The 21,311-nt window shown below is 38.4% G+C and overlaps 1 long non-coding RNA gene and 1 pseudogene across 1 annotated transcript; one reads left to right on the top strand and one right to left on the bottom strand.

Annotated features, from left to right (window-relative positions):
- Positions 1-7,786: 7,786 nt before the first annotated feature.
- Positions 7,787-8,125, top strand: LOC149188204 (putative protein phosphatase 2C 58 pseudogene; annotated as a pseudogene).
- Positions 8,126-18,313: 10,188 nt separating this feature from the next.
- Positions 18,314-19,459, bottom strand: LOC149188203 (uncharacterized). Its single transcript, XR_016255804.1, has 2 exons — positions 18,677-19,459; positions 18,314-18,605 (listed from the first exon to the last, which is right to left on the bottom strand). It is a non-coding gene; the product is annotated as an uncharacterized LOC149188203 (long non-coding RNA).
- Positions 19,460-21,311: the final 1,852 nt, after the last annotated feature.

The raw sequence follows: 21,311 nt of genomic DNA, 5'->3' as shown, positions 1-21,311 counted from the left end.
TTCCTCTGAATATCAAAGAGGTTCTTTTTTGAAGTGCTTAAAGAAAGATGCCCCAAGTAACTGCATTGCAAAGAGAGGATTTCTTGTCCCTAGGTGCCAGATCCGAGGGGCATTTATCTGCCCAGTCCCTGGAATTGCACATAGTGTCACCCCTTAACTTATGCTATAGGAATGCAGAAAACTGTAGCGAGAATGGAGGTAAGGTGGTTGGCTTAACATTCCGTCGACCTCACCAGTTGAATCAATGCCTGTTGGGAAAATAAAATCTTCTATGGAGATGATACGTAATTATTAACATAAATACTTTTAAAACATCAAAGAATATAGATCAAATATTCTGAAGTTTCAATCGAGATCACAATTTCTCCAGAAGGAAAAACACATTGACAGCAAGTTTAGTTATGTCAAACTAGATTAAACCTAGCGATTGGGAAGAGGTAGAAGAACGACTGAGAATAGCAATAAGGAGGTGCATAGAGCATCTCTGAAAAACCTAAAATCTGTAATGAGCTCAAATGACCAAAACAGGTCAACAGGACTGGGAAGAACAACGATTGACTGCCTAGAGCATCTCTGAAACAGTCTAAAATCTATGTTAAGGAAAGAAAGGAAAAGTAGAGAATAAGATGGAAAAGGGATCCGGGTGGACTCAAAAAGGGGGGAAAATCCAGAGGTGTTATCCCTAGACAATGAAGTAAGTTAGAGGAAAGCATTCCAGTAGTAGTGTTGCACCAGAAAATGTTTCGTGGAAGTAGCTAGGACTTGGGAAGTTTGAGGAAGAGCAATAACGAGGTCAGAGTGAGAGCCAGAAGAGGAGCCATCATCACTGTAAACCGCAACAAACATGCCAATGCTGAGCTAATAATGGGCCAACGAGAGGAAAAAATATTTTCAAGGATTGAGTTCCAAGTCATATTTATTATTATTTGGACATCTAATTTCATTCTGTCATATTTCACTATTCAATATTCAGGATTGTATGGAATCCTATGACAATTGCAAGGCAGATAACCATGAGAACATAGTTAACTTCAGGTGAATAGATCTAACCCTCGTAATTTTGTGAGGTATGCACAATATTCACTCGAGGGAAGCAACTAAGAGCCATGGACTATCTTATGATTGAGAATGTTGCTGTAATCAATGCTTGACTGGCTACAATGGCTGCTAAAGTGGCTACAGTACAAATTTCCGAGGACAAAGGATAAAAAGGAGTTACTATTAAAATTTAAAATTCCCTCTTAACAAACTCTACCTAGGATTTCTTGAAAATTTTAATTTACCAGCCTTTTCATTTCATCAAAAGATAAGAGCCTTACTGTAAAAGAAGGATTGAAACTGAAAAGTAATGAGCTGTTATCATTTTTTTCCATTCCGCTAGTCACAAAACATTAAACATGTATGTACCAGTTCACTCTACATGATTCATGATTTATTGCGGAAATGGTAAAAAACTCAATGCTTATTTCTTCTGATCTCAACAGAAATTTGCATTTTGAAATCTTATAAATCTATTAAAATAGTAACAATAGTACAAAATTATATATTATTTTTGAGTGATCAGGAACTTTAAGGCCCTAAAAGCTTTATTATGAGTAAAAGCTTATAATTTCATTATCTTCTAACAGTTTTGTGTGAACGAACTCTAAATTTCTTGCACCATTCTAACTTGAAGTAAAAGCACAAGTGGTATATTGTAGGGAGACAAAGTCAACCTGCAATTGTTTTGGAGAAACCTGTAGAGCTTGTCAATCATTAATCCTTCAAAAGGCCCAGTGATCTTATTAGTCTTCAATGTGGTTTTTCCTAGAACATACACAAACCTTGTATTCTTTGCCAATTCAATCTACTACAAATCCTCATCTAAGAGTATTTACTTTCTTCCACTGTATTTTTGCTTGCATAACTTATGTCATGTGAGGAGGAATGAGTTCCTCTAAGCTTGAGATAGTCTTTTATGCTTTCAAAAACCTGGTTGATAAATTCAGATCCTTCAATGTTTGGACATCTTTGTAACCAGATTGGGCTACACATTTATATACACCTTTTGGCTCTAGTTTTCCAACCATAAATCTATCCAACAAAAGTATTGACACCTTTTGGCTCTAGTTTTCCAACCATAAATCTCTCCAACAAAAGTATTGTCTTGACTGGAACCATTCTTATGGTGACAATGACAAGAACTTCATGCCGAGACCCCACATTCTTTACATAATGCTCAATAATCGGTGGTAAGTCAGAAATAAGGTCACTGCAAAAGAAATGAATTCCTGGTACAAGTGAATTCACCCCGACAACCAATCCATTCAAACCTTCTATGCTGAGTTTTCTCTGTGCTAAATATTTATACTTTTTCTACCTTCCTTATTTCCAAGAGAACATTATTGTCAGAAAAATTTTTGCAATGATGAAGGGACACCAACCACCCTGTGGCGCCTTATTCAATACATATGATAGATAAACTCCTTCAAAGATAGCAAAAAACAGAGTGAAGGGTGATATAAGAAAAACATGCATGTTCCAACCCACAAGCATGACGAAAATTGTTGCAATTAGGAAGGGACACCAACCTCCCGGGGCCCAAATCGAAGCATTGATTCTTAGTGACACAAAATATGCAAAGATGCATTATAGTATTACAAATTAGCAATGTATACATGGGCAAGAATTCTCTTCTAATCGAATAGAATGCTAAAACAGACAGTATGTGGAAGCAGAATGATAAATCAAGAAAATTGAAAAATGTGTGTATTGAACCTCATAGCTATCCCCTTTCTCCAAGACCTTCACATAAAAAATTTGCAATTTTTCTATTTCAGACATAATCAGCCTTTGAATGCCTAATGATTCCTGCTGTGTTGGCAATGCCTCCAAATCAGAATCAAATACTTGCAGACAGAACTTTTGGCTTGAGTCACATGATGATGATAGTGCTTTCAACCTGCCCTGAAGAGTCTCATGCTTTGTGGAAGGTTCTCCCATTCCAGCACAGTTCTGACGTCTAATCCTTTTATCAGCAGCCATCATGGCAGACAAAGATCTCAAATCTAGCCTACCCTTCAAAAAACTCTCCTTTATTCGAACATCTGTAAAGTTTGGCAAGTTAAGAAGTGGTGCTAATTTGTCATAAACTGGCGGAATTTCAAAAGTAACTCCCTCTGCTATCTCCAATAAACCAAATGTTGTTGTATGAGGACCATGTTCTGGAGCAATGTCAAGATGGTTGTAATTCCACAGATTCTGGACTGCATCATCTATGTGAGGACCTGCCAAAGGAGGAATGTCTAATCCATGTGGAGTCCTCTCATCTTTTAGAACCATCTAAGAGCCATGACTTAATTTCCGACCTTTCCTGTTTTATGTACGCTTTGTAGTGGAGGGACCTATGTGGGCAGCAACAGCTACTGCTGCTTTCAACTTATTGGCTTTGTTGAACTTTTGTGTATGTTCCCCAAGTATGGCCTGATAATATTCCTCTGATATGTGCTTCTCAAAGTCATCACCATCTTCATCATTGCTGTCTGCATCTTTCCGTGCAGATGAGTTATAACCAGCCTCTGGTTCAACATGGTACCGTTTTCTTTTTAAAACCATCTCTGATGGTAAATCCGATGGCCTCTCAACTCGAACACCATTTATTTGTGCAAGCACTGTGTCATAACCTGCTTCATTAAAGTCAAAAGAAACAGAACATAATGATCAGAGATGTTAATCAAATTATCCCAACCCAACCACTGTTACATTGTTGTTAAACAAGAAAGTAAAGAAATTTCATACAATGATCTCTACCTAGTTATGATGGACAAAAATAAGGGAAGCCCAAAAACACACCAATAGATTTCTATAATTCAAAGTAACAAATCAACATCATCTTTATGGCACCTTTAATTCCATTACTCTCATCTTAAATACAACCATTGGAAATTCAATACCAGAAACAGGGACCTTTCATGAGGGAGAAGGTGGTGTTATTCTTTCGGATAGCTAGAAAACTAAACAATCAAGGCTAACTAATCAACACTCACAAAATAAATAAAATGGTGAATATTGTTGTAAATAATTTTCCATGACTAGCGGGGCCAATCACTTCAAACAATTTATAAATGGATGATGAATATCTTGGGGCAAAAATAAAAGGTAATTGACACAAAGGTGTATGAAAGGTTCGTGTAACAGACAAGAGTATATGGCCTTCCCATAGGTTACAAGAAGTTGTACCTTGTTAAAAGCAGTAGCAATTTTAATGTGCAGGTTAAAAGGTAGAGCTTCCCATTCCAAAGAGTTTGGAGATTCAATACAGGCAACGCGACAACTTTCAACGGGTACAAGCCTCGAGGTAGCATTACTCTATGGGCTAGTAAGAAACACTAAAAATTCAGTATTGGCTAATCAATAGCCACAAAATTCATAAAATGACAAAAATTGATGTGAACGAGTCTAGGTCGGGCCGTGAAGAAAATCATTTTAGACAGCGATAAAATAGGATTACAAATCTCCGAGGGAAATAATGGAGGTAATTAACAGCAAATACCACCAAGGTCATGCAACGAATAGTACTAAACATACGATGGCCATTAACCCACGTGGCTACAGTTTGGATCTTATGCTCGGAGGGCGACCGTGATTGTCCAGGCTAAGATACAGCTAGATTCTTGTTCCTGCTACTAAAAACTAATGCAATCACACCTACCAGTGCCTAGTGGATCTTGTTATGCTCATACCTACCGGTGCCTAGTGGATCTTGTTATGCTCATACCTCCCAGTGCATATGCAATAAATAAATATAATTTAAACAAACAAACAAAAAAGAACACGGGCGTCATAAAATTAAGAGCGGGAATTCATGTCCAATAACTAAATAACCTCTACTCAATGCAATTGTGCATAGAATACGTAGACAAGGTACTAACAACAAGAATGAATGTACCTGAAATGGAGACTAAAGAAACTGTTATCACCTCCAGGAGCAGTGATTAGACTTGTACCCTACTCTCTTGCAATTTTACATAAACAGTAGATCAATTACAGCCAAAATTGAACCACAATTACAACAAAACCCTGAATTTAAATAATAATGAAATTTGCAAAAACCTTGAAAATTCACAGACAATGTGTCGGATGTCGTGAACCACCAGGAAAAAAAAAATTATAATTTCTACAAAAATTAGATAGGATTTGCATCACTCAATTAACACAACTAAATAACCTAACACTGAGTAAACCCAATTTCAGCCCAACAACAAAAGAACATAACCCCAAAACTGGATCACAAACGAGCTGTAAAAAAGTTGTACCTTTGGCAGGGCGCCTGCATGATAATTTGTGCTGAAACCCTCGGAAATTCAGCGGCGGAGGGTTTGTATTTCGTTTGGGAATCGAACCGACGAACAACGGGTAGTTAATATCTCGAGTGCCTCGAGGCTCCTTACACTAAAATAAACCTACTAAACTTGTAAGAACGATGGAGAAATCTAGCTTTTGAGGATATGCGGGGGTTTGGACCTGGCCATATCTTCTTCTACCATATTTCCAATGCTATGCCGCTTGCTTGCTTCTTGTTTATTCTGAGATACCACTTACCCCGTGTGAAAGCTGACTTTATCAAACGAGATCATCCAGACACAACAAGAAGATCATACCCAAAGGTATGGTGATGGGTTGGCTCGATACTTCCGACCTTGAATTTGACAACAATAAGATCATGCCCAAAGGTATGGTGATGGGCTGGCTCGATACTTCCGGCCTTGAATTTGACAATGGCAACAGTAGGGCTTTCTCTCACGATGCTCATGGATCCCCCTGGCATGATATCCACATCTTGGAAGTTTCTCGTTTTGCTTAATGAACAGAGAGCGCAAGAGGGTTTTGCTTAATGAATAGAGAGCGCAGGAGGATTCGGAGTGCAATGCATACTTGCCAGATGACAGATGCGATGCATGGCCAGATGCCAGATGCAATGCGTGGCCAGGGATAATGAATCAAACACTTCGAATCAAACGGTGAATATTAATTCCATCGTCTAACAACGAAATCAATGGCGAAGAAAGTATAGACACTAAGTGCTCACCTAGATGAGGATCTAAATTGGTGAGAGTTAGTCCTGGCTATTTAGTATTGTTTTTATATTACAGTACCATTTCTTATTAACAAACGAAAAAAGATAAGATAAGACTAGTTTTATTAATGGCAGTGGGTGACCAAAAGAGAGGTCAACAAGGCTCAAAAGTACACTAGTTACAACATACTGTGGAAGTGCCCATTACTTGTCATTAGGTATAGATGTAAAAAGTATAGGAGGGAGAAGAAGCATCCACATCTGTATCAATCACTCTGTAGCTACTGATGCGTTGCTTAATAATGTCACCTAGGGAGTGCCTGGGTAGTACCAATCTATAGTCTACATATTTAAATTAGTGCTGGAAAGGGGTTTAGAAAATTTCAGTCCTTTCATTAGTTGAGTAGGGTTTGATTCCCAACTTAAATCGTAATCTAGAATGAGATTCTTGACTTTGCCCACAATGAAACTCTCTAAATTAGCTAATTTGTAAGTCTATTTCAATTGTTACCAACCTATATCCTTTATGAGCTGGATGATAGGTATCACGCCTCATTACGAAATGTATATATATTTTTATTATCTTATTTTTGAGCCCTGGGGTTGGCTTGATTGGCCTTGGAGTTAGACATTGAACTTCTCAGAAATGGGATGTCACAAGTTCAACTCTTACAATTCCTTTGGGGTTATGCACTGTAATCAATGCTGATGGTCTACCTGGTTTACCATCTATGAATCATGGGGAATACTTGTAATCAATGCTGATGGTCTACCTGGTTTACCATCTATGAATCATGGGGAATACTTGTAATCAATGCTAATGGTCTACCTGGTTTAGCATCTATGAATCATAGGGAATACTTGGAAGGTCTCTGTGAATTTAACAACATCTATTTAAATTTTATAGTTGATTGTATTGTGACATGTATTGTTTTGCAATCGCTAGTCAATCAAAAATTAAAATTATACATTAAATTGGAGCAGGTTCAAAGTTTCTTTCCATTTTCCAAATTGCATATGTTTATCTCAATTTCCTAACTTGATTGTAACTTGTGAAACAATTTCGTTTTTTCCTCTATTGGTTCTATTATGGTGTTTCTACTTGCATTGACTTCATGGGTTAATTTCCTGTGTTTTATCTTTGGCATATGATATATATTGTTAATTGTAACAATGATCTGCATCAATGAACAAGATTTTTCTAGTTGTGATATATTGCCATGTCCATTTCTCAAACCTCAAAGGTGAAGATTCTCCAACATTTTACTTCTCACATATAATGAATTTCTTGTTTTCCCCCATCATATTTCTAGTTGAATATGTTTCATGCGTAAATACACTATTTTTCAAATAGCTTAAACTGTTCATATATTTCCTATACTTATATGTTCATTTGTCTCTTGCACCTATCCAAAGAAAAAATGCCCAATAGTAGCATTACGTCATGGCATAAAGCAATAGTGCTTCCTTATTGCAAAAATTGCGTTTGTGACAAATCGTTATCATTTTTGATAATTTCCTTGATTTATATAAATATGATGGTTCTCAAATGACTCTTTAGAAAAAAATTGTATATTAGATGAGATTTCTGACTCTAATGCACATCCAGTAAAATGCTTTTACAACTGATCTGCCATTCGTTGTATTGGTTGTCACTTGCTATTTTCAAAGTTTCGTACGGTGTAAAATGCTAATTAAGTATTTTAATGCTAAAAAGCATATCTGATAATAATGGAGCCGAAGTTCTCGACAGACCCAGAAAGTGCCATCAAGAATGCATACAACCGGACTGATGGGAAATTTTTAGCAAAGGCAGCTGATTTAGGGCCCTGTGGCTCCACAACAGTCACTGCTATTTTAGTTGATGGGAAAAAACTCTTTGTAGAAAATACAGGGGATTCGAGGGCTGTTATATGTAAAAACGGCATTGCTATTGAGCTGACTGTTGATCATGAGCCAAGTATTGAACGCCGAAACATCGAGAAGGGTGGATTTGTGACACTCCTGCCACGTACCACTACAAACGTTGTGCAAAGATTAATTTTAATGAGAAATTTTTTTGATTTGTAACTTTATTAATGGTCTAGCTCAAGAGTAACATTTGAATGGTAACAGGAGAAACTGTATACTTAATGGTGTTTTTTTTTAATATATTAGGAGATGTACCTCGAGTTCATTTAAGTTCAGAACCAGATGTGAGAGACACGACCATAGATGCAACCACAAAATTTCTCATTTTGGCTAGTGATGGATTGTGGAAGGCAAGGCATTTTTTCCAATCATTTACTTATTTGCATAGTTACTGTTACATGCATATTTTTTTTTCGCAAACTCATCTCATGGGAGAAAGCATCTAGGAAATTTTTTGATTACTGTATTGTCATTAATTTTACTCGAATAGTTCATCTAAATACCAGAGAGGTTCTTTTTTGAAGTTCTTAAAGAAAGATGCCCCAAGTAACTGCATTGCAAAGAGAGGATTTCCTTTCCCTAGGTGCCAGATCCGAGGGGCATTTATCTGCCCAGTCCCTGGAATTGCACGTAGTGTCACCCCTTAACTTATGCTATAGGAATGCAGAAAACTGTAGCGAGAATGGAGGTAAGGTGGTTGGCTTAACATTCCGTCGACCTCATGAGTTGAATCAAAGATGCATTATATTATTACAAATTAGCAATGTATACATGGGCAAGAATTCTCTTCTAATCGAATAGAATGCTAAAACAGACAGTATGTGGAAGTAGAATGATAGGTCAAGCAAATTGATAAAATGTGTGTATTGAACCTCATAGCTATCCCCTTTCTCCAAGACCTTCACAAAACAAATTTGCAATTTGCGTATTTAAGACATAACCAGCCTTTGAATGCCTAATGATTCCTACCGTGTTGGCAATGCTTCCAAATCAGAATCAAATACTTGCAGACATGATTTTTATTTTCAACTTTGCCATACCGCTGCAAATGTTTGGTAATTTTTTGGTAATCCTCCGTATCTCTTCCAACGTTGGTGAATGAATGCGGCTTTTGTGAATAGATTCAAGTACAGTTTTTTGTTCTAGCGTTGGCTTCCATCGATGAGTGGAGCCTCTCGTTGTATTTTTCCGTATAGAGATGGATCGATGAATTAATATAAGAATAAGAGATGGATCAACAAAATTCAAAAACACAGGCAGATCCATAAATCTAGCACTCTAAAAAAACAATAAATACCTGATAGTTTTCTGGTCATTGTTGGGTTATTGTAGCCTTCATATTATTCACTAGTGCAGCAACAACTCCACCCCACCAATGGATTCGATGATGAGAGGAGGAGCTCAATGAAAGTAAGATGAGATATATGAAACCCGCCTATGGAGGAAAGTAAATCGAAAGACTCTTTATATAAAACCTAGAAATGGGCAGAGAAATTAGAGGAATTAATGGAAATATGGATCGGTTGATTACTCTGAAATGCGATGGGATCAATTGTGATGGGAAGGCCGTTGAGTGGACCAAGTCTCCCCGTAAAGCATTCCAAGGGAGCCACGTACCTTAGCCAATTACGTGTAAGCGCTCCTTTCTTGCGCCGCGGCCAGATGCGAGATGCCATGCGCGGCGAGGGATAATGAATCGAACACTTAGAATCAAACGGTTAATATTAATTCCATCGTCTAACAACGAAATCAATGGCACAGGGCACTGGAAGGGAGTCCTTCCGAGAAGAACGCCGTAAAATAATTACAGTTTTTGCAAAGAAGTGAGTCCCAAGTTTTTTCGATAACCCACACTCGACGGGCATTCCAATGATCTATCACTTTTTTTTTTAGATATATACTATCGAATTTCCGCCATAAATTCTTAGAGAATGCTTTAACTATTAAATTTTCGATGCAAATCACATCGAACGATTACAATAAATTATCAGCCAAAGGATTAAAGGATTGGGTACTATGTTTTACCATGTGAAACCGGTGACCATAAGAGTTTTGAAATTCCGAAGTATTATTCATTTAAACTTCAAACCAGCATCCCCAAATAAAAATTGTATAAGCAAATTCTAACATAGCACAAAACCCTAAAACAATTGCACTCCTCCCTCCTAGCTATCTTATATTATTACAATGAGAAATTCGATGCCTTTCTCAGACATTATGGTCACTCGGGACCATCCAAAATTTAAAATGGGCGCATGAACTGTAAAAGCAGATAGTAATCATATAAAACGTTTTAACTAGGCACCCTAAAAATTAAAATGGTTGCATCAATGACCCAAAAAAAAGCAGACAGTACTCATATAAAAGCAGATAGTAATCATATCAAATCATTTAAATGGGCATGCTAAAAATTAAAATGGCTACATCAACGGCCAAAAAAATAGCAACGATATAAAATGTTTTAGATTTTCAGTAAAACGAGGGCGAAGGTGATGTTTAGCTATATGTATCTCACAGAATTCATGTATTTCTCAGACATTATGGGAACTCATATAGCGTTAACAAAAATAAGTGATAAAGTCAGACAGGTTGGGTGCAAAACTATAAATGTGATAGCCGGAATTTATGGGAGCCCTGCTCCTTATACATCAATGTGCATGCATTGAATCATATACGTTTGTGTAGATGAATTGTATTATTATCAACGAAGCGCTGAACTACTGAACTAACCATTTAGGAAGTGAAAAGGTTTGGCAACTATAAGTAGAAATCATAACATTTTTAAAACATTTCAAATTGACGTGATGAAATTAATATAAAAAAAAGAGATGGATCAACAAAATTCAAAACACAGGCAGATCCATAAATCTAGCGCTGTAAAAAACAATAAATACCTGATAGTTTTCTGGTCATTGTTGGGTTATTGTAGCCTTCATATTATTCACTAGTGTAGCAACAACTCCAGGTTCTTTTTTGAAGTTCTTAAAGAAAGATGCCCCAAGTAACTGCATTGCAAAAAGAGGATTTCCTTTCCCTAGGTGCCAGATCCGAGGGGCATTTATCTGCCCAGTCCCTGGAATTGCACGTAGTGTCACCCCTTAACTTATGCTATAGGAATGCGGAAAACTGTAGCGAGAATGGAGGTAAGGTGGTTGGCTTACATTCCGTCGACCTCACCAGTTGAATCAAAGATGCATTATATTATTATAAATTAACAATGTATACATGGGCAAGAATTCTCTTCTAATCGAATAGAATGCTAAAACAGACAGTATGTGGAAGCAGAATGATAAGTCAAGCAAATTGATGAAATGTGTGTATTGAACCTCATAGCTATCCCCTTTCTCCAAGACCACAAAACAAATTTGCAATTTGCGTATTTCAGAGATAATCAGCCTTTGAATGCCTAATGATTCCTGCTGTGTTGGCAATGCTTCCAAATCAGAATCAAATACTTGCAGACAGAACTTTTATTTTCAACTTTGCCATACTGCTGCAAATGTTTGGTAATCCAACGTTGGTGAATGAATGCCGCTTTTGTGAATAGATTCAAGTACAATTTTTTGTTCCACCGTTGGCTTCCATGAGCTTCTCGTTGTATTTTTCCATACAGAGATGGATAGATGAATTAATATAAGAAAAAGAATGGAACTACTACACACCTACATGTTGACTCTTAGTTAGAGCATGTGACTGCATGCAAGATTCCTTTTGCATGTTGGAACTACTACACATCTACATGTGGACTTTTAGTTAGAGCATGAGATTGCATGCAAAATTCCTTTTCCATGATTTACTCCTTGATTTACTCCTTGATTTGCTCCTTCTTTAACTCCGCAACTGACTAGTTATCTCCGGAACTGGTTGTAGGTGTTGAGTCTTCTCATTGATCACCACTATAGTCATTACCTTGGGATCTTCACCCAGTAATGCTATATCATGAGCATTGTAACATAATTTTCAATAGAATCATTCTTTTCTTCTTTCGATTTTCTTTTAGTGCTTTTGCTCTGCAAAGCTGTGTGTTCAACCTTTACTAGCTAGATTCATCTGTGCAGGTTTTCTAACACATTTACATGGTATCAGAGCCCACAGGTTGCTAGATAAAAGGCGCATCAGTACTTTATTTTGCAAGTATTACAGCTTGGAGATCGAAGATTGACAGAAAAATGGAGTTTCCCAAAGCATCGATCCTAACACCGTACAACTATCATGAATGGAAGGATCAAATGGCTCGATACCTTCGTCATAAAGGGTTGTACAGGATTACCATGGCTACAGAAGTGGAACCCACTTCAGCCATAGAGAAATCCAAGTACCTCAACCGTATGGATGAGGCCCACGGATCCATATGCATGTGCATCTCTCCAGAGTTGCAGTTTCATCTATCTGCCTGCAATACTCCCAATGAGATTTGGAAAAAGGTTGAAGAGCTCTACGGGAAACAGGATGAGATGAAAGGACATCTGCTCGAAGTGGAGCTGCTATCATTGGATCCACGGAACTATGACAGAATTCAAGATTTCTTCACCAAATATAATGATTTATTGCTGCAACTCAAGGGTTGTGGAATTGACAAATCCAAGGAGGAGAGTCGCCAAGTTCTCTCTATTATGTCAAAGCTCGGACCGGAATACTCCGTCTTTGTGTCTACATTTCATTCAGTAAGGCTCGCAACAGGTAAATCCTACACTATGCCTTCTCTCAAAGAATTTATGGAGTCTCTTATTTTTGAGCAAGATAAACTCATTGGCATGGGGAAAATCAAACCTCCAAAAGCACATGCACTTGCTGTGCATGATGGCAGCCACAATAAAATTCACAGATCTGATTCAAATCAGAAAAATCAGCAGCAGAAAGACAAAGGAAAAGCACATTCCCATCCAAAGAAGGAAGGGTACACCAAGCCCTTCAATGACTCCTCCGGCTCGAGAAATGAGAAAGGGAAGAAAGGAAACAGATGCACCTACTGTCAAAGAGGATTCCATCCAGAATCCTCTTGCATGAAGAAACAAATTGACCAAATGGCAGAAATCCTTCAGAAGCATAACCTTGGGGACCACATCCCTCAGGGCGCCAAGAAGAAAACTGAGGATCCGCCACACGGAAAAGGTAACAATTTTCATGCTTTAGTTGCAATTAATTCTTCTCCTGATGCATGGATTATAGATTCTGGTGCATCACATCATATGGCTGCTGCAAAGGAAGTATATTCCTCTTTGGATACATGCAAAGGACCTCCCATCCTCATGGGAGATGACTCACCTATTGAGGTCACCGGAAAAGGTAGAGTGGAACTTTTACACGGAAGCTTTGAAGATGTGCTTCATGTTCCAAAACTTTCGGTAAACCTGCTTTCAGTTTATCAGATCACTCATTCCGGCACCGGAAAGAGAGTGGAATTCACTCCAGATGCAGTGAACATATATGATCTACATAGCAATGTCAAAATTGCAACTGGTGAGGTAAACAATGGAGCCAGACTGTATACATTTTCTGAATTTATTGAATCTGAATCCTCCTTATTGCTTACACATGCTGATGATAGTAGTAGGCTTTGGCACGAGAGGTTTGGTCACTTAAATTACAGGTATATGCAGCAGCTAAGCAAGAATGAGATGGTGGAAGGCTTGCCAAATATCAGTTTCTCCAAAAGAGTTTGTGAAGGGTGTGTTCTTGGCAAACATCCCAGAGAAAAGTTTGACACCGGCAAGACTCACAGAGCATCCTCTCCTCTAGATCTGATCCATAGTGATCTCATGGGGCCTTTTCCTCATCCTTCCATCAACAAAGCAAGGTATGTGCTTACATTTATTGATGATTTCTCACGGTATACTTGGGTGTATCTTCTCAGGAACAAATCTGAAGTTTTTGAGCACTTTGAAGATTTCAAAGCACTAGTTGAGACACAGTCAGAGAGAAAGATCAAAGCCCTCCGTACAGACAATGGGGGGGAATATGTTAACACAGCACTTCAGAACCTTTGCCTTCAGTCCGGCATACAGTTGCAGTACACAGTTCCATACACTCCGCAGCAGAACGGAGTTGCTGAGAGAAAGAATCGATCTCTCAAAGAGATGGCTTCCTGCATGTTGCATGCCAAGTCACTGCCTCATAAGCTTTGGGCCGAAGCACTTAATTGTGCTAACTACATCCAGAACAGATCTCCTCATAGGTCTGTCAAGGACCAGACCCCCTTTGAGGCTTGGAGCGGCACTAAACCAGAGGTCACTCACCTCCGTGTTTTCGGCTCTCGAGCATGGGCCCGGATCCCCTCTGAAAAGAGGAAAGCTCTTGATCCACAGAGCATTGAGTGCATCTTTGTTGGATACCCTGATGGTGTGAAGGGATATCGACTATTGATACCCTCTACGGACAAGCTCATCATTGAGCGAAGTGTCAAATTTGAGGAAAGTCTCTCGCATGCACCTCAAGCGCCGCATGCAGACACTTTTTATCTACCTCATGTCCGAGATGATGACTCAGTGCATTCAGATGCAGATACAGATCATGCAGATGCCGAGGAAGAGCATGCAGATGCAAAGACAGAGTCTTCAGATACAAATCTAGTGCATGCAAATGATGATCCACATCCAAGCCCAGATCGAGCTTCCAGTAGTGAATCATATTCCCCTGTTATAAATCAGAGAACAAGGAGCTTACGTGAGATATATGCACAAGACCAACCAGCTGCTAGAAATGGTCTTGTGGGGGATAATTCTGATATGCAGAGGACTAGCTCAGAGTTTATTGAGCCTCCTCTTGTCCTCACTGCCACTGAACCATCGCCCTCCTGGCATTGTCATTTGGTTCAGTCTTCTGATCCACAGTCTTATGCTGAGGCTGCTGGGCATCCATCTTGGGAGTCCGCCATGGAGGAGGAGTATAACTCCCTCCTTGAGAACCAGACTTGGGATCTGGTCCCCCTTCCTTCAGGAAGGAAACTTGTCCGATGCAAATGGGTCTACAGGACCAAGAGTGCTGCAGATGGGCAAATCACCAGACGGAAAGCAAGGCTAGTAGCCAAAGGCTTCCAACAAGTGCATGGCATTGATTATGACGAGACCTTTGCTCCAGTAGCAAAGATGGATTCCATACGCCTTACACTTGCCATTGCGGCTGCCCAGCGGTGGGAAGTACATCAGATGGATGTGAAGAATGCCTTTCTTCACGGAGACCTATCTGAGGAGATCTACATGGAGCAGCCACATGGTTTCATTCAAGATTCATCTTTGGTCCGCAGACTGAAGAAATCTCTCTACGGCCTTAAGCAAGCCCCGAGAGCTTGGTACGCGAAGATGGATTCTTTTCTCTTATCACAAAACTTTGAAAGATGTAAGTCTGATCCGAATGTTTACATGCTTAGGACACAAAATTCTCTTCTTATCTTAGTTTTGTATGTAGATGATCTCCTAATCACTGGCAGCTCAGCTTCAACCATTGCTACAGTCAAGAGGGCCTTGCATGATAGGTTCTTGATGACGGACATGGGTCCATTACACTTCTTTCTTGGTCTTGAGATCAGCCAGAATGCCACAGGCATCAAACTCTCTCAGGCTAAGTATGCACGGGATCTCCTCGAGAGATTTCGCATGACTGACTGCAAGCCAGCACCGACTCCTTTTCTGTCTGGGGTCCGCCTTGAGGATGGAGGTGACACTCCATTAGTTGACAGCACTCTCTACCGACAGCTAGTGGGGAGCTTATTGTACCTCACCCACTCCAGACCAGATCTCTCATATGCAGTAGGGGCAATTTCCAGATACATGCAGGAGCCGCATGAGCTACACTGGAATGCTGCCAAGCGCATCCTCCGATATGTGCAGGGCACCATCACCTTCGGGATTCACTATGCAGCAGGCACTGCATTGAATCTCCTTGGCTTCACAGATTCTGATTGGGCGGGAGACAGCATTGATCGCAAGTCCACCTCCGGATATTCACTCAGTCTAGGATCTGGCCCTATCTGTTGGTCGAGCAAGAAGCAGGCTGCTATTGCTCTCTCTTCAGCTGAGGCTGAGTACCGAGGAGTAGTCAACATCACCATTCAGGCTCTGTGGCTACAACACTTCCTCACTGAGTTGGGCGTCCAGTTCCACCAGCCCATTGTCATCTGGTGTGACAATCAGAGCACTCTCAAATTTTGCAGGGATCCAGTACAGCGGCAGCGGACGAAGCACATAGAGATCCATATGCACTACATCAGAGACTTAGTACATGATCGGGTCATTGATCTGCAGTTCTGTCCTTCAGCAGAACAGACTGCAGACATCTTCACCAAGACATTCACTGAGCAGAAGTTCCGCTCTTTGCGTGATCGTCTTGGAGTGAAGGACACGGTTGCTTAGCAACAATATTTTTCTTCCTCTTTTCTTTTGATTACATTGTATTTTGAGGGGGGGGTTTTCCCATGAGGTTTTCCCTCTTTCCTCAATTTTAGTACAAGTTGCATTGTATTTTGGGTGACCTTTTGCCTTAGTTGCCAGGGCCCATTTTCTATTTTTCCCATAGTGGTGTTCAGGGGGGGTGTTGGAACTACTACACACCTACATGTAGACTCTTAGTTAGAGCATGTGACTGCATGCAAGATTCCTTTTGCATGTTGGAACTACTACACATCTACATGCGGACTTTTAGTTAGAGCATGAGATTGCATGCAAAATTCCTTTTGCATGATTTACTCCTTGATTTACTCCTTGATTTGCTCCTTCTTTAACTCCGCAACTGACTAGTTATCTCCGGAACTGGTTGTAGGTGTTGAGTCTTCTCATTGATCACCACTATAGTCATTACCTTGGGATCTTCACCCAGTAATGCTATATCATGAGCATTGTAACATAATTTTCAATAGAATCATTCTTTTCTTCTTTCGATTTTCTTTTAGTGCTTTTGCTCTGCAAAGCTGTGTGTTCAACCTTTACTAGCTAGATTCATCTGTGCAGGTTTTCTAACACATTTACAGAATTAATATAAGAAAAAGAGATGGATCAACAAAATTCAAAAACACAGGCAGATCCATAAATCTAGCACTCTAAAAAACAATAAATACTTGATAATTTTCTGGTCATTGTTGGGTTATTGTAGCCTTCATAATTTTCTGGTGATTGTTGGGCTATTGTAGCCTTCATATTATTCATTAGTGTAGCAACAACTCCACCCCACCGATGGATTCGATGATGAGAGGAGGAGCTCAATGAAAGTAAGATGAGATATATGAAACCCGCAGACTAAAGTAAATAGAAAGACTCTTTATATAAAACCCAGAAATGGGCAGAAAAATTAGAGGAATTAATGGAAATATGGATCGGTTGATTACTCTGAAATGGGATGGGATCAATTGTGTTGTGAAGGCCGTTGAGTGGACCAAGTCTCCCCGTAAAGCATTCCAAGGGAGCCACGTACGAGCCAAATAAGTGTAAACGCTCTTTTCTTGAGCCGGCGCCAGATGCCATGCGTTGCCAGGGATAATGAATGGAGCACTTTGAATCAGACGGTGAATATTAATTCTATCGTCTAACAACGAAATCAATGGCATCAATGGCGCAGAAAGGTACAGAGTGGCATTAGAGGGGAGTCCTCATTTCTTATTTGTATTTACTATTGTGTGAATAACATGGAAAGAATATTGTTATTTTTCTGCATTGTTGAGCATGTAAAAGTGTGATCTTGTTTCCCTGTGAATTTATGACAATGAGATAGTAGAGATATGGTTGTTTTCTGGATTTTTAATTTTATCAGATAGAGAAACTCTATGTGAAAATGCATATTATATGTATAGAGTCTATTCTTTATTTCAAGTAGAGACTAGATAAATAAAAGAAAACTAAATGTTGAAAATTTGTTGAGATTTAAAGAGATGGTATAATTGAAAACAACAAGAGAAGCTGGAACCATTACCATTCAACTATCCTCTGGTATTAGTTAAACCATAGGACAAAGATTAGTCGCAAGGCCACACCATTAGCCATCCTAGAAACAGTTCCTCAAGGACTCTTGCACAATCTCATGCATGACATTAAGAACTGAAATTTTGAAAATAGAAAACAACTGTATAAATAAATACTATTATCATGCAGAGTTAACCATATAAAGGGATCTGTATAAATGGCTCAAAGTTTATAAATATTATACAAATTTATGTTCATATACAAATTATAAAACTACTAAGAGATACCATATTTTCATCATTATAGAAATGGAACCAATATTAAGCATTACTTAAACAACGCAAGTAATAAAAGAAGAACTTTAAACATAATGAAATAGTGTGAAACTACAGAACTGTAACGATTTATAACCATCCGACACATGGAGCAAATGAAGACCATTACCACAAGAAGTCGCAACTAAACAAAACGAAGGTACTGAACAGTTCTAAAAAAAACGTAACAACATAACATTACAGTAAACCCCTCTCAACAGTGTCGAGGGTTTATTTAAAGAATTCACAATTTAGTAGGTTAAGAAGGCCAATTGATACAATCAATAACTAGAAAAACCCCAACTCCGGTATTGTTTGGAGAATTCTAGCAGAGTCACATGCAAGTCTATACACATGAATATGAAGAAAGAACCTCATCAAAACCCTGACAGTGGGTTGAAACCTATAGAAGCGAGCCCGCGGAGGAAAAGCACTTACCTGCACATTAAACATTTATTATCAACCGCTGATAAAGAATCTTCCAACCTTAGCAAAAAGAAGATGCTTACGTGTGGAGGAATGGTAGTCGCTTGGACATTTTGTTCCATGTTCATGAGTACCATGAAAACATTAGAACCCTTTGGAAGGATCCTCGGCAGACTTAAATGCTTTATGAGAGGTTATGCACTTCCCTCCCAGGAGAAGGGGCGTATCTTGTAGCCACCTTGAGAAAAATTTTGATATGAAACCAAATGCACCATTGCCACGGAAAAATGGAATCCTAGGCATGCAAACCAAACCATGAGTGTTACAGTAACTTCAAAGACCAAAATATGCCGTGAAAAGTGAAACAGGTATGCAAAAATGACCTAACCAGTTAAGAGTTGAAATAGAAGGCAAGTGGATTCGGCCCAATTGCACCCCTACATCGAGGAAGGACGCCATGGTTCGCAGAAGTTCAAACCCTAGGGTTTCACCCTTCATCACCGAAGCCATCGATACCAAAATAAAACAGAGCAAATGACACATGATGCTATGTTAGTTACTCGATCACCTATTCGGCGCCCTCCTAGCCATACGATCCAAGAACCTGATAAGAATATAAATGGGCATGTTGATCCCAAGGATTGGTTGCCAAGTGGACGGGGTTATTAAGGCTAGCAGAGCATGCAGATGCCTCTATGTGGGGATAAACGCTCTTTTCTTGCGCCGCGGCCAGATGCCATGCGCTGCCAGGGATAATGAATGGAGCACTTTGAATCAGACGGTGAATATTAATTCTATCGTCTAACAACGAAATCAATGGCGCAGAAAGGTACAGAGTGGCACTGGAGGGGAGTCTTTCCCAGAGGAACGCCTTACGGCGTAAAAATCTCCCAAAATTATATGTATTTATATAATCATTATGGTACAACAGATCAGGTTAAAAGTCATTTTCATTTATGTAGGCATCGGATAAATGTTATCCATTCAACAATATTTATCGATTTCTCATATCAAAGTGGTGTGCTTAATTGGGTGTTTTAAGATTTTTTAATGACGGTTGAAACTAAATTCAATATAAGTTTTTCATATATTATTATTAAGCAATATTGCTTAAATAAATTAAATTTATTATTTTTATTCAAAATTTGATATATTTATAATTTAATGAAGTTATCTGATTGGAATTAATGTAATCATATTCAGACCACGTAAAGTGCACATATGAATGGTTGGTTAGGAAGTTTAATCTTTTAGATATGAATGGTTGTTTAGGAAGTTTAATTTTTTAGGTTTTTTGTGATATAATTACGGGTAAGATTATAATTTTTGATGTTTTAAAATGATTTTTTTTGGGTGATATAATTATGGGTAAGATTATAATTTTTGATGTTTTAAAATGCTTTTTTTTTTAAAGCATGTAACACATAAATGGTATAAATTACAAAGTAATTTTAAAGTTGAAATTAATTAGAAAATATTAAAAAAATAAATAAAACTTAGAATAATTAAATTGCCTTAAAAAAATGGAAGTGGAAATCTAAGAGTCGCGGTGAAAATCTAAATACACTTAAACCTAAACCTAACTGTAGAAGTGGAAGGTTACCTTTTACGAGAAAATTATTCATTTTAATTAATGTTATTTATTTATAAAAGAAATGTTATCATATTTATCTTTATATATGGTAAAGTGTCGGAGTGGGAGTGGAAGTGCGGTAAAGTGCACGTGTGGAATTTTAGGTGTGGTCTCTTGCATTGGGTAAAAGTGGAAATTTATTTTTATTTTTTTATTATCTAAATTTAATGTATATTTTATTAATTTATTTTATCACTAAAAATATACTATTAATCATATAACTCCATTAAATTATTATATAAATTTTCGGATAAAAATAATAATTTTAATTTATTTACGCAATATCACTTAACGGAAACAGGTTAACGGCCCAAGACCCAGAGGCATCTGGCAGGAGTGAGAGCCTGCTCCCGATTACGGACCACCAGCAGGGTTATGCCACGTGGCGTGGTTTTCCTATTTAACAGTGATGAGTCAAACCCAGATTCCCGGATAGCAGCCAGAGATGGCTGTCCTCACTGTTGGTTTGACACCTGAGTTGATAGGTTTTACCACCTTCGGAAAAAAAAAAAAAATAATACGTGAAAAAACTAATATTGAATTTAGTTTCAACCGCCTTTCAAAAATCTAAAAAAACACGATCAAGCACACGACTTTGACGTGAGAAATGGATAAATATTGTTGAATGGATAACATTTATCCGATGCCTACTTAAATGAAAATGACGTTTACCATGATCTGTTGTACCATAATGATTATATATTTGCGTCTATATAATGGTGGGAGATTTTTGAATGCCGTAGTCTAATGATGCGGAGGAGTTGTCATGGAAAGTTATGGAAATTCTGATTATATTTAGCGAAAATTCATCAAAGATTTTTGTAAACCCAATTTATAGTTGTTAAACTTCAAAATTTTAGGTGTCCCGGACCTTTTCTATGGTGTTGAATCTATTTCCACCATCAAAAACATGATTCAAACACTGCTTCTATAAGATTTTTTGAATTTTTTTTGCTTGAATTCCGACCACTTTTGGCCATCCGAGCACTTCCTCGGCCTGTCTAGACGACTCCTTTTTTAATTAATCGGGGAATTGTTTATTAATTGAGATGATCTAGAGGACTTAAGTGTTCTAATAAAATTTA

The sequence above is a fragment of the Pinus tabuliformis genome, chromosome 3_1 (assembly GCF_031772625.1).
Source record: "Pinus tabuliformis cultivar Carrire ecotype Pingquan chromosome 3_1, CPIR1, whole genome shotgun sequence".
Lineage (NCBI taxonomy): Eukaryota > Viridiplantae > Streptophyta > Pinopsida > Pinales > Pinaceae > Pinus > Pinus tabuliformis.
Note: the sequence above shows the minus strand (reverse complement) of the source record. Positions and strands in the feature narration are given on the sequence as shown.